Raw genomic sequence first — 12,180 nt, forward strand, 5'->3', positions numbered from 1 at the left:
AGAGATTATTAGATCATAGTGTCAGATCCCTGAAGAGGATTGTACGACACTGATCTGTTCTTTTCTCCCTTGACTTACTGGTTTGTGGTCAGATGATTTTCTCCTTAGCTTACTCCTACTGCCATGCCACAGACTCAAAGCAACCAGTGGACCAATCATAAACTGAGCTTTTAAAACTGTGAACCTAAACAAATCTGTCCTTTTAAGCAATCCATTTGTCTGATAGTGTTTTTAATGAGAGAAAGCTGACTAACACAGGACGTCTACCAGATAATAAATCTTCCATCTCCTTTTTAAAAATTATTTTATTTACTTACATTCCAATGTTGTCCCTTCCTGGTCCCCGTTCCTGAGTTATTCAACCCCTCCCCCTCCCCTTTGCTTCTGAGAAGGTGTTCCCCCACCCACTCGCTCCCATCTCACCTTACCCACTCCCCTGGATATCCCCCTACCCTGGGACATCAAGTCTCTACAGGATTAGGCACATCTCCTCCCACTGAGGCCAGACAAGGCAGTCCTCTGCTACATATGTGCTTAGGGCCACAGACCAGCCCTTGCAAGCTCTTTGGTTGGTGGTTTAGTGTCTGGGAGCTCCCAGGCTTCTGAGTTAGTTGACACTGCTGGTCTTTCAATGAGGTTGCCATCCCATTCAGTTCTTTCAATTCTTCCAACTTTTCCATAGACAGTCCAATGGTTGGCTGTAAGTATCTGCATCTGTCTCAGTCAGATGCTGGTAGAACCCCTCAGAGGACAGCCGTGCTAGGCTCCTGTCTACAAAGACAGCATTAACATCAGTAATTCTGTCAAGGTTTGGTGCTCCCCCATGGGATGGATCCCAAGTTGAGCTGGTCGTTGGGTGGCCTTTCCAGGTTTCAGATGAGTAACAATACATTTTTTGTTATTATAAATTATGTGGTTCCTGTTGCTTCTTTACAGCAGCTCTAAGTAAGTCAACAACTACATGGTTGAAAAGGGAGGAGAAAAGAGTGGAGTCACATAATCAAGAGGAATCTATGAGGAAGGTAGCAAAACCCAGCGGGGACTGATTGGAATTCGTCAAAGAAGTATAAGAATAAAGAGAGCTAGACCCAGGACAATGAAAACTCCCAAGGATCTATGAGGCTGACATTAGCTAAGAATTCTAGCAATGGGGATTATAGGAGCCTGAAGCAGTCACCTTCTATACCCAGGGAAGATTTCCAATAAGACACTAACCCAGCCACACAACAAGCTTCAAAGCACAATATGTCCTGCCTATAAGACATTCAGAACAGATGAGGCAGAGAGAGGAAAAGCCAACCAATGACTGGCCCAGTTTGAGTCCCATGCTATGGGAGAGAGCCCACTCCTGACACAATGATATTCTGCTATACTTACAAACAGGTGCTTAGCATGACTGTCATCTGAGAGGCTTCCCAGGAAACTCATGGAAACATGTGTAGAGACCTACAGCCAAACCTTAGATGGAGCTTGTAGAGTCTTGTGGAAGATGGGGAGGAATGATTGAAGGAGCCAGAGAAGTCAAGGACACCATAAGAAAAAGTACAGCATCACCTAATGTTGGCCCATAGGGGCACACAGAGACTGAACCCCCAGAAAGCATACATGGCATGGACCTAGACACTCTCTGCACATATGTAATAGTTATGCATCTCTGTCTTCATGAGGAACTTCTAACAGCAGGAGCACGGGCTGCCTCTGATTCAGTTGTTTGCCTTTGGATCCTTTTGCCCTAACTAAGCTGCCTTGTCTAGCCACAATAGGAAAAGATACACCTAGTCAGACAGCAACTTGATATTCCAAGGTGCAGTGATATCTATGGGAGACCTCCTTTTATTCTGAGGAGGAAGGGAGGAGGGGGATAAGAGGAGGGAAGATGAGAGAGAGAGAGAGACTGGGAGGAGAGGAGCAGGAAGAATCTGTGATCAGGATGTAAAGTTAATAAATAAAATAATTATTACTACTACTGAAAATAATAGTAATAATAATAATAATAATAATAATAATAATAAAGTAGTAGTAGAAGTAGAAATAGAAGAAGAAGGAGGAGGAGGAGAAGGAGAAGAAGAAGAAGAAGAAGAAGAAGAAGAAGAAGAAGAAGAAGAAGAAGAAGAAGAAGAAGAAGAAGAAGAAGGAGAAGAAGAAGAAGAAGAAGAAGAAGAAGAAGAAGAAGAAGAAGAAGAAGAAGAAGAAGAAGAAGAAGAAGAAGAAGAAGAAGCAGCAGCATGTAGGAAGGAACCATCAACAGCAACGATTAGGAAGGCATTGTGTCTGCCAAGCAACCAGAGCTTCCAGGGACTAAGCCACTACCTAAAGACTATACATGGACTGACCCTGGACTCTGACCTCATAGGTAACAATGAATATCCTAGTAAGAGCACCAGTGGAAGGGGAAGCCCTGGGTCCTGCTAAGACTGAACCCCCAGTGAACTAGTCTATGGGGGGAGGGCGGCAATGGGGGGAGGGTTGGGAGGGGAACACCCATAAGGAAGGGGAGGGGGGAGGGAGATGTTTGCCCGGAAACCGGGAAAGGGAATAACACTCGAAATGTATATAAGAAATACTCAAGTTAATTAAAAAAAAAAAGAAACTTCAAATAATAAAAAAAAGGAAGGCATTGTGTCATCCTACTGACACATTTATCAAATGTATTTATTCAGAGTACAAGTGAAAACCTACCACAGAGCAGGGCACATGTTTAGATGGTTACCCAAGTACACGCTGCAGAAAGTATTGTTTTCCTCCATTTTTTTCTGTTAATTGAATGGATTTAGAGTTGATGTCATACTTTTATTCATTTCCTTAACTAATTTGATGTTTCAAGTGCTGATTTATGTTTTTTCAGCTGTTGCCCTGACACCCACCAAATGAAGCTGGTGGTATAATTAATGGTCGGATCTTCCATCTGGAGACATCCTGGGCAAAACACTAGGTCACTAAAGCCCCATCATTTTCAGAGAAAACAATAATAAGGCAAGGCAATTCTGTAACTATTTCCTCACTTGCTTCCTTTAGATAAAAGGGAGGAACTACCTCTCCATGTAGCCAGAGGGCTTCGAAAAGAGTGTTTAAATCAAATGCCAGATGAACAAGACCTCAAGCAAATCATCTTGAAGGGCTGATAGCATCTAAACCTCCAATGTTTTGTGGGTAGCAGAGTTTACATGCAGCTCTTACAAAAATGAATCCCTGAAGCCTACAGAGGTCTTCTGTTACTGTGGGTCTAAGGCTTTGCAGAGCACAATTGTCATAACAATGCTTATAAGGGAACAGAATAACAAACTAGTGCTTTAGTATATCTTAAACAGAGCTCCAATCCGCCTCTAATGTAATCAAACAAGAAGGTATTAAACACACACACACACATACACACACACACACATACACACATACACACATATACACACATGTACACACACATATACACACATACACACATATACACACATGTACACACATATACACACACATACACACATATATACACACACACTCATACACACACAAACACACACATACACACACATACACACACATACACACATACACACACATACAGACATGCACACACATACACACACATACACACATAAACACATACACACACATACACACATACACACACATACACACACATACACACATACACACACATACACACACATACACACATACACACACATACACACATGCACACACATACACACACATACACACATAAACACATACACACAAACATACACACAAACATACACACACATACACACATACACACACATACACACATACACACACATACACACACATACACACATACACACACATACACACACATACACACATACACACACATACACACATGCACACACATACACACACATACACACATAAACACATACACACAAACATACACACATACACACACATACACACATACACACACACACACATACACACATACACACACACACATACACACACATACACACACACACACACACACACACATACACACACACACACACACCCCTTTAACATTTGTATCAGTTTAGCATTGAATGAGAAGGGAGCATATACCCTTCATTTTGTCAGCAAAATAATCTGCCCACACCATTATTAGAAGACTCCTTCCAAGTCATTTCAAGTTACTTTGAATCAAAATGATTTTATTTTTTTTTCTGAGAAGGAAATGTATCCAACTTCAGATGTGCATTAAAAACCATGGTCCAGCAAGATAGCAAATTCCAATTTCCTATGATCAGAGAATCTTATTACCTTTATCCCCTTGCTTCCTTCCTGTTCACAGGGCAAGTTAAAAGATGCTTCTCAGTTAGAATTTGTCTAGGTCTATATCCTCATAAATGCAAGGTGTTGTGCTGGGTACAGGTCAAGCATTGATCTAAAAAAAATGTAATATTGAAGCTCTAGTTTATTTCTGGTGCTGTTTAGATTTCCCATTTCCCCATGTGTTGTTAAATGTGCAGATTGCAAAGCAACATATTGTAAGTGACAACTTTGCACAATAGTGGGAATCCGCAGATGGTGTGTCTTTTCAAATATGACAAATGCCCAATTTAATGCTGATTTGTGGTGATCAGGAAAATGCTGCGAACTCTTTGGGCTCAGACATGTCTTGACAGCAGATCCACAGGGCATGGTGCTCGTCAAAGTTAAAGGATGCTCTTAAAGTAATTCTAGTGGCTGTGATTCTATTGCATGTGTCTTCGTCTGCTACATATAAATATAATAGACTATATTAATAAATTATATTTATTTTGGGTTCATAACGAAAAGAAATGCCGAAGTGCAGTAGTGACACATATGTCAGCAGAAGTGAGCTACCATCTACATGGATTTAAGACCCTCTAAACAGAGGAAAGCCATGCCTGATATCCTAAATCTAGTGAGGCCAGTGAGGTCATGAATCTTAAAGGAGAACCTATGATTGCCATTTTCCTAAATCAGTCTAATTCTTAACTACAGTCTAAATATGTGCCCTGATAACTAAAGAGAATATAATTCTTACCTTTCATCAAGGAAGTTTACTTTGACAGCGACAGAAGTCATTATAGAAAGCTACAGCTGGTCAAAATGCAAAGAACAACTGGCTGCAGGGGTTGCCCAGGCCCAAGTGAGCTGTCTACAACAGAACTTCTATACCTCACACACAGTTACCATCACTGAAGGGGAAGTGGAAAGACTGTTAGAACCAGAGGACCAGGAAAGCTTCTGTAAGGTTGTGCCTTTATATAAGACACAGAAGCCGGTCTTACGCAATCTCAACGATATGTCTGCCCAAGGAAGACACAAACAACTCCAACACCTTATGACAGCTCTCTGTGGATGGGCAAATGACGTAAAATTCCACGGGCAGCACCTCTAGATGAAGAGCTACAATAATCAGCGGCTGAGTGAGGGAGAATTAGTCTTCCCCAGGCACGAACTCCTGCATTTTATCCAATAATATTTTACCCAATACTAAATGATCATAGCTAAATAAACATATACATACAAGTAACACTAAGTGGATTTAGAGGATGTATCTACATATTTATTAATAGATATTTAAAGAAAAAAGGTCATGAATTTTAGAGGGGGTCAGGTAGGAGACATATGGGAGAGAGTGGAGTTGAGGAGAGAAGGCAAATGATGGAATATTTAAATTAAAAATAAAATTTTTAAAAAACAAACGAAACTCACAAAAGAAACTGTCTAGACTCTTTTTTTTTCTTTTCTTTTTTTCGGAGCTGGGGACCAAACCCAGGGCCTTGCGCTTGCTAGGCAAGCGCTCTACCACTGAGCCAAATCCCCAACCCCTCTGTCTAGACTCTTATTAAATTCCCTCCTTTAGTAGATTAGAAAGCCCAAAGTCAAGTAGAAGTTACCTGGTTAACGGAAGTCGAATGGAAAGATGAATCAAGACATGTATTTTTATCCCTATGTCTTTCAAATTCTGCATGAATCAACTGACTAAATTACAACTTAATCAAGAAACTACAGACATACACTACCACTATCAGTTCAATGTTTTCCAACAAAATACTGAGATATGGTGTGACAAAAGTACATTCTTCCATTAGTAGCACACTTTCCTTTTTCTAATGACCACCATCCATTCATTTGCTTCTAATCATTTTTTGGGGGGTAGGAAACAATTTATTAGGCAGGAGCTGATACAGAGGCCATAAAGGGGTGCTTGCTTCCCATGGCTTCCTCAGCTTGCTATCTTATAGAACCCAGTACTACTAGCCCAGGGATGGTACTACCCAGAGTAGGCTGGCTCTTCCTCCATGAATCAACAATTAATTATAGCTGGATCTTAAGAAGACATTTTCTTGATTGATGCTCCTTCCTCTCTGATGATTAGATTGTGACAAGTGTCTCCCTCAATTACACTCATATATATATATATATATGTATATATATATATATATATATATATATAGAGAGAGAGAGAGAGAGAGAGAGAGACAGAGAAGGTCTCAGTGAATTAAGTTCGCCAGTTTTGCTAGACTAGCCAGACAGCAAACCCCTTAGAGTTCTTCATGCTATCTATTTTAAAGACTTGTCTGTTGCTATGTATTGTATCTGTATCCCAAGGTCTAGTTGCCTCTTTTTTTTTTAAACATTTTTTTCCATCTTTAATAACTTGAGTATTTCTTATTTACATTTTGATTGTTATTCCCCTTCCCATTTTCCGGGTCAACATCCCCCTAACCCCTCCCCCCTTCTATATGGGCTTCCCCTCCCCATCCTCCCCCCATTACCACCCTCCCCCCAACAATTACATTCATTGGGGGTTCAGTCTTGGCAGGACCAAGGGCTTCCCCTTCCACTGGTGCTCTTACTAGGATATTCATTGCTACCTATGAGGTTGAAACCCAGGGTCAGTCTTTGGATAGTGGCTTAGTCCTGGAAGCTCTGGTTGCTTGACATTGTTGTACATATGGGGTCTCGAGCCCCTTCAAGCTCTTCCAGTCCTTTCTCTGATTCCTTCAATGGGGTTCCCATTCTCAGTTCAGTGGTTTGCTGCTGGCATTCGCCTATGTATTTGCTGTATTCTGGCTGTGTCTCTCAGGAGAGATCTACATCCGGCTCCTGTCGGCCTGCACTTCTTTGCTTCATCCATCTTATCTAATTGGGTGGCTGTATATGTATGGGCCACATGTGGGGCAGGCTCTGAATGGGTGTTCCTTCTGCCTCTGTTCTAAACTTTGTCTGCCTATTCCCTGCCAAGGGTATTCTTGTTCCCCTTTTAAGGAAGGAGTGAAGCATTCACATTTTGGTCATTCTTCTTGAGTTTCATTTGTTCTGTGCATCTAGGATAATTCAAGCATTTGGGCTAATAGCCACTTATCGATGAGTGCATACCATGTATGTCTTTCTGTGATTGGGTTAGCTCACTCAGGATGATATTTTCCAGTTCCATCCATTTGCCTATGAATTTCATAAAGTCATTGTTTTTGATAGCTGAGTAATATTCCATTGTGTAGATGTACCACATTTTCTGTATCCATTCCTCTGTTGAAGGGCATCTGGGTTCTTTCCAGCTTCTGGCTATTATAAATAAGGCTGCTACGAACATAGTGGAGCACGTGTCTTTGTTATATGTTGGGGCATCTTTTGGGTACTAATCATTTTTTAATGCTTCTATTGTTAACCATACGACAATGCTAGGAGACAGAGCTACTTTCAATGAGTGAAACAGTTCTGAGCTTCAGAGAGAGAGAGAGGAATAGGCCAGCAGACAATAAATGTTAAACAAGAAGATATGAAAATCATTTGCTGTTAGTTTAGAAAGTGGGTTTCCTCACATTCCTCAACAATGAACAAGTTCAACTGTGATGACGACCATATTACTTCCCACTGCCTTTGCTGCCTTGTATTTTAAACATCTTACCTATCCTTACTATCCTTATGAGTGTCCAAAAATCCATTAACACACACTCTTTTATCACCTATTTCCTTCTTGTACATTCTCACTTCTTTCACCTGGAGGATGGTTCTAACCTTGTCAGAAATCCAAGACTGGGTATATGTAGGAAGAAAAGACTCTTGATAGATAAAAACTGCTCTTTCCTCCCTCCTAGTTCTGAATTCTTGTGGTGACAGTCTGATCAATGGCTTGGCTCCTGAGAGGAAAATAACATAAAAAGCCAAAACCAATACTTAACTGTTATGATCTCACTCTTAAGCTCTCTCTTAATTAAACACTCAATGACTTGCCTATCTAGTCAAGGAACCAGTTTTTTTCTAGGCCTTTCTCTCACAATATTGTTTATTCAATCATCTGTTTTATAATTATTAATTTTTATTATTACGTAGTGTGCATATGTACCTGTGTATGTGATTGCAGGTATGCTATGGGGTAGAGACCAGAAGACAGGCTTTCAGAAACCTCTCTCTTCCTCCATCAGCTCTTGGATTGAATTTCGGGCATCATCTTTTGCATGGAAAGTGCCTTTAGCCACTGACCCATCATGTTGGCTTCTTTTCTCTTGCTTAAGTTGTTGGCACATGTAAAATGTTTTCATATCACTGATGTCTTAGCTTTAGAGAAACAAGCCTAGTGCTACTTTTTCTAGAAACTTTGCTTCCACTGGCTTCAGACTAGTAACCTTTCACTTCCATCCACTGGACATAAATTTATATTTATCAGAGTATTTTAAGAATTAAACTGAAGACTAAAATTTCATCCTGAATATATAAGAAATGATCTTCTTCATCTCTGTAACTGCTGATATATTATTCATCATGCAAACAGTTTATAAGTGCCTACTGCATGACTTGTGTTATTCTTTTATTTAATTGGATATTTTATTTATTTACATTTCAAATGTTATTCCATTTCCTGGTTTCCCCTCTGGAAAACCCCTATCCCATTCTCCCCTCCCCCGGCTTCTATGAGGGCACTTCCACACCCAGACATTTCCACCTCCCTGCCCTGGCATTCCCCTACACCGGGGCATCAAGCCTTCCCAGGACCAACAGCCTTTCCTCCCATTGACTTCATGAAATTCTTAGGCAAATGGATGTAACTAGAAAATATTATCCTGAGTAAGGTAACCCAGCACAAAAGAACGCAATCACTGATAAGTGGATATTAGCCCAAAAGCTTGGATTACCCAAGATACAATTCAAAGACCACATGAAGCTCAAGAAGAAGAAAGACCAAAGAGTGGATGCTTCAGTTCTTTGTAGAAGGAGGAACAAAATACTCACAGGAGGAAATAAGGAGACAAAGTGTGGAGCAGAGACTGTAGGAAAGGCCATCCAGAGTCTTTCCCATGTGGGGATCCATCCTCTATACAGTCACAAAACACAGACACTATTGCAGATGCCAAAAAGTGCATGCTGACAGGAGTCTGATATAGCTGTCTCCTGAGAGACTCTGCCAGGGCTTGACAAACACAGAAGCGAATGTTCTCAGCCAACTATTGGACTGAGAATGAGATCTCTAATAGAGGAGTTAGAGAAATGACTGAAGGAGCTGAAGAGGTTTGTGACTCCACAGGAAGAACAATATTAACCAACCAGATCTCGCAGAGCTCCCAAGGGAGTTCCAAAGAGTACACATAGAATGACCCATGACTCCAGCTGCATATGTAGCAAAGGATGACCTTGTTGGCCTGATGTTATTCTTAATTCTGAAGAAAATGACCACTGATGCGTTGCTTGGTTGTTTTTAATTCCAACAATTACTGAGGTTTTTGAAGGTGACACCCAGGTTTATACTTGTCATATCTCCTTGAGGCTCTTACATACTCTTAGACTCATGGGCTCATGTCTTGTCTGTTGTTAATACTGAAGCCATTTAATAGAACCCTGCTCCAAGTCATCAATGTCCCATGGAAATTATGTTCAGTGTATTTGAGAGCACCTTGATTCCTTACAGTTTCAAATACTTAAGAAGGTAAAAATGTAAGCTTGAATATTTTGGAAATATTTCCAGTTGACTTTTCAGTAATTATTTCACTTACTTCACTAATTCCTGAGGTTCCATAAAATCATGTGAGAATCCTTAATACATGTGAAAAAAGCTGGGGAGTCAAATAAAAATAATGGCTTCACATATGACCTTTTTCAAGTAAAGAATTTTAAAGTGTATAAACTTGCACTGTTTCTACTTCATTAAGTTACCCAGCTACACATTGACTAATGGCTGTTCCAGCTATGAAAGTCATGGCTAACAAGCAAGGAGTGTTTAATAATGGCCTCGGAGGCCCAGACTTGCCACCAAGGCAATCAGGGTATATTTTTCTTTCAAATAGAAATAACAATAAAAGTAAAATATCAAAGTCCTTTTGACCATTCTAAGCAAGGTCAGGTCTACACAGTACTCACAGGAAGATCATTAGCATTAGTAGGTGTCATATTATTAAAAAAAAATCAAGGTATAATCCTCCAGGAGTCTAAGAATAGAATGCATGGTACATATCCATTTATAAAATTTTATTATGTATATTGCTTTTAAAAAATCTACTCCACTCTCATTGCAAACAATTTAGAACAGATATAATTCAAAGGATCTCAGATCACTGCTATTCTGCATGGATTATCAAGGAAGCCACAGAACAATTAGAACAAAATCCCTACACTGAAGCTAATAAGAAAAGCCCCTACAGATTTCAATGTTTTTCTTTCAGACTAGAGCTAGGAAGTAATATAGACTGGAGAAAGAATTTAGTCCTTGATTAAACACTGTACTTATTTTCCATTTAGAATCTTAGTGAATAAATATTTTGTCATAGGAAATATGTTTCCCAGGAAGTAGTCACAGAAAATTATTGTCTAAACTCCCACCTGGACATCAGTGCATATGTAGAGCCACCTTCCACTGTCAAATAAAATGGTCAAAGTTATACTTAGACATATGACACACAGACTGGGGATCAGCCACCAACTCATCAAGAGCACTCAAAGCTGGCTTTGTTTGAAGACTGCTATCTACATTTTTAATGGGATACATCATCCTGAGTGAGCTAACCCAATCACAGAAAAGCACACATGGTATGCACTCATTGATAAGTGGCTATTAGCCCAAATGCTCGAATTACCCTAGATGCACAGAACACATGAAACTCAAGAAGGATGACCAAAAAGAACCTGAATTAGACCTTTAAATTGCTACTTCTCAACCACTTGGTCTTCTTTATCACTCCCATTATAACCATTGTTAGTCTTTCAGTCTTAGGTAATTTGGAAGAGGTGTCAGTGGGAGATCAATGTATGAGTCCCTCAAGATCTATTTGATGTTAATTTATCCATTTCATGAAACACTTTTCCTATAGGTTCAGAATTCTTATGGTTTCAAACTGATCTGCAAAATATTCACTAAAAATTTTATTTTCCACCCAGATGACAGAAAAGCCAAATGAACGCTGAACACTGAGCTAAAACAAACACATTAACTGCTAAGAAATATGAGCTGAATGTAGTATGTATCCGAGTAAGAAATGCTGGTGTCCCAAGAGGTCATACTTGCTAAATCAATTTTCCTTAGTTCAGAGATAAAAATATAAGAATCCTGGTATGGTCTCTTGTCTCACCTCATCTACGCCCTTCTCTGTCTTACTTTCTTCTGTGTCTTGATAACTATTTACCATAGATAGCATTGCTGGGGCAGATTTGAGTTTAAAGGACTATGATGCCAGCCTTGTGTGTTCCCTGAATAGACGCTGGTGACAAGTCACTGTGCGCACTAATGTACCTGTGTAAAGACGGCAGACACTTTCTGCTGGATGCCTACTCCTTGTAATCGATTGCAGCAAAACAGAAGTTGGAACTAAGCATATATGTTGTGCATTTACATTACCTTCAAGGGTGAGTTCAACGCACTGGAATGTCTGATTTCTTCGTATTCTCTTTCCTAGTTGCAATGGATCATTTCACCCTTCTTCCCTGGCTTATCGTGTTTTGTCTTATCACCAAGCTAACAGGAACTCTCTGGGAAAGCATAGAGTCAAATCCAGGATTATATTCATAAATGTAAACTTCTGCATGACTCTTCATTCTTATAAACAAAGAGAAAGAACGGTGGCTTAGGAGGCGAATGATAATCCCGGCTTCCAAGATGTGTGCACCCACACACGTGAGCACTGAAGCAGTTGGAGGTAGAAAAACCGTCACATGAAAGTTCTAGAGAGTTTCGTTTTTCTATTTAATTTGAGGGGACAATTA

At 40.0% G+C, this 12,180-nt stretch overlaps 1 protein-coding gene and 1 long non-coding RNA gene across 13 annotated transcripts in view; one reads left to right on the top strand and one right to left on the bottom strand.

Annotated features, from left to right (window-relative positions):
- Grik1 (glutamate ionotropic receptor kainate type subunit 1) overlaps window positions 1–12,180 on the bottom strand; it is a 400,993-nt gene that overhangs the window by 333,356 nt on the left and 55,457 nt on the right. The gene's annotated exons all lie outside the window — the stretch shown is intronic.
- LOC108352301 (uncharacterized) overlaps window positions 1–12,180 on the top strand; it is a 159,162-nt gene that overhangs the window by 55,645 nt on the left and 91,337 nt on the right. For 2 of the 4 annotated variants that reach the window (XR_010056039.1, XR_005491171.2), the window contains one exon: window positions 2,846–6,733. The exons of the other annotated variants lie outside the window; for them this stretch is intronic. This is a non-coding gene — a long non-coding RNA (uncharacterized LOC108352301). Of the gene's footprint in view, window positions 1–2,845; window positions 6,734–12,180 lie in introns of those variants that run through there. 4 annotated transcript variants of the gene reach the window in all.

This window comes from Rattus norvegicus, chromosome 11, assembly GCF_036323735.1.
Source record: "Rattus norvegicus strain BN/NHsdMcwi chromosome 11, GRCr8, whole genome shotgun sequence".
Taxonomy (NCBI): domain Eukaryota; kingdom Metazoa; phylum Chordata; class Mammalia; order Rodentia; family Muridae; genus Rattus; species Rattus norvegicus.